This window comes from Berghia stephanieae, chromosome 2 (genome assembly GCF_034508935.2).
Source record: "Berghia stephanieae isolate SIO BIC M18660-M18661 chromosome 2, UCSD_Bste_1.3, whole genome shotgun sequence".
Classification (NCBI taxonomy): domain Eukaryota; kingdom Metazoa; phylum Mollusca; class Gastropoda; order Nudibranchia; family Aeolidiidae; genus Berghia; species Berghia stephanieae.
This window is the reverse complement of record NC_088361.1, coordinates 117,181,636-117,184,364: the sequence shown is the minus strand read 5'-3', so window position 1 is coordinate 117,184,364 and position 2,729 is coordinate 117,181,636.

The following is a 2,729-nucleotide window of genomic DNA, read 5'->3' as shown; positions in this document are numbered from 1 at the left end:
GTGTGTGTGTGTGTGTGTGTTAGGTTATTCGTTTGCATTTTTTCGAGTTCGAGCGAAGCTCGAGAAGCAAACCGCGAATAATTATTCGGACGCTGTCAAGCAGACTCGAACGGTAAAATAAGTCTGGAATAAATTCAGACGATACCAAATCAGTTGATCTGATACCAAATGCCAGCATGAAAATTATTCGATCAAGATGCATTTTTTCTTTGTTTTTTGTTTTTTTTTTGTTGGAACAGTGTTTTCCGTCCACCAGTCGACTCAATACACAGCCGTGTTTTCCGTCCACCAGTGGACTGAATACACAGCTGTGTATTCAGTCCACCGGAAGAGATTATAATTATACGGGCTAAATCCATGGCGTACTAAAAGAGTTATAGTAGGGCTATGCATCTGACTGATTAGATCAAGCCTCATAACATTCGCTGTGTTTGGGTGTAGTCATTCCGTCTATATCCCTCGAATCAGACCGCTCCAAAACTAAACCACACCCTTAGTCCCCGATATGGCCACACCCCTCATAATATTATGATTATGCCCATAGTTTGATGTGACAAATTATTGAAACAAGACTAATGTGAACCTCTGATGTTCTGTCCTGACGTAACTTATGTCATTTCCCGTGGATTCAGGAACATCCCTACCAGAAAAAGACGTGTGGAAATCACGTCTAAGACGTAATCAGTTCCTTTGAACCCCCTACAACAGGGGACTGAGGAACACTGATGATGCCGGGTTGTGCAATAATGTCCAACCGCGCCCTCATCGTATTGGTCCTCAAGTATGCTAAAATCTATTATCTAGCAGCCAAGTTCCTACAACTAAACAATCCATGAGCAAAAACACCTAAAACATATAAATAACTAAATAGAACTCATCAAAATCATAACAACAATATCATATAGCAGCTACTGAATAGCTATCAATTATATATATAAAAACGTAATAAAGATAAGAAACGGCGATGCTTGTATAATCATGGAAAAGGCAGGGTGTTAAATGAGGCAACTTACTCTCAATCTCCAGACACAGTGATTATACAAAATTAAATCAATGTAACGAATTATTTAAAACACGATACACAATAATCCACTGAAATACACTCAAGAATTAAACACATCATTAACGTAATAAAAAGTTACAAAAAGAAGTAAAGATTCCTACAATAGCTGGGTAGTATTAGTATTATAATTCTCGTCACCAATACGAGAGAGAGAGACCAAAAATGCGTGTGATCAGTTAGACGGAAAGATTCCAAGTGATCGGTAAATGGATGGTTCATCACTCATATGAATTCACAATTCGACCAATTGTGTTGTAGAATAAACTGTTTGACCGAGCGCGAGAAGGCGAGGTGGCCGGCTGTTTTAGCACAGCGTCTGTAACCGAGGTGGGGCGCCGAGCTCCTTTCTAGGCATAGTATTTTCTTTCTTTCTTTCTTTCTTTCTTTTTTTTTTTTTTTTTTGTACTCCCTTGGCAAAAAATTCTTAATTTTCAACTTTTACACGTTGATGACTTGAGGAGCTTGAAACGACATTTAACATTTTTTTATCTATTTACTTTTACTCACTTTTAATATTATTATTTTCATTTAGAACACAGTGAGACGTCAAAATTTATTGCCTTGTGCATTCCTTTACGTAACAATATGAGTAAGGAGAAAAACGAAACAAAAACGAACAAACAAAACAACAAAAACAAAAGAAAACAAAAAAAAAATGTTAAGAGAGCAACTTTATAGTTATAGGGTCTTGAATATGTTTGAGGGATCGTCAGAGAGAGAGAGAGAGAGAGAGAGAGAGAGAGAGAGAGAGAGAGAGAGAGAGAGAGTGGGGGTGGGAGAGATGAGAGAGAGAGAGAAAGAGAGAGAGAGAGAGAGAGAGAGAGAGAGAGAGAGAGAGAGAGAGAGAGAGAGAGAGAGAGAGAGAGATAGTAGAAAGGAAGAAATGGGATACCAGTCAAAAAATTATTAATTTTCACATTCAACACGTTGACACCATTCCTGGTGACTTGACATTTAACATTTTTTATTTATTTACTTTTACTCACGTGAGACGTGAAAATTTATTGCCTAGTGCATTCCTTGTAGGTACATAACAATAGGAGTCAGGAGAAAAACTAAACAAAATCGAACAAACAAAAGAAAAAAAGAAAACGATGTTATCGTTGTTGTTGTTGCTGTTGTTGATCATCATGATGATGATGATGATGATGATAATGATAATGATGATGATGAGGAGGGTGAGGAGGAGGAGGAGGAGGAGGATAACGAAGATCAAAATGGCAATGATGACGACGACGAGGTTTGTTCTCTGTCACATTATGTATTACATTTGTCTTTACTTTAACGCTCTCACATATTTACTTGTTGCCATTGTTATTTTTATTCACAACACATATAAGGGTTGATGGGGGTCGAGAAGGTATGCAGTGCTGAATCAGACGGTGGCCAGTATGTACAGAAAGCTGTTTTTGTTTGCGACGCCAACCTCTCAACGTTCGATGAAAATGAGGTGTGTCATTTAATAACATATGTGTACTATTGTGACAACATCAGTGATCGAAAAGTGAATAAAAACAAAACGATGTTTCGAAAGTCTAAAAATCATGTTACAAAACCTGGGGATATAACAGGAAAGGATCGCTCGCCTAAATAATTTTATTTGAAAAGAGGAACGAAAAGTTTAGTTTTATCAGATGATGACCTCAGTGAACTTGGAGGTGTATAA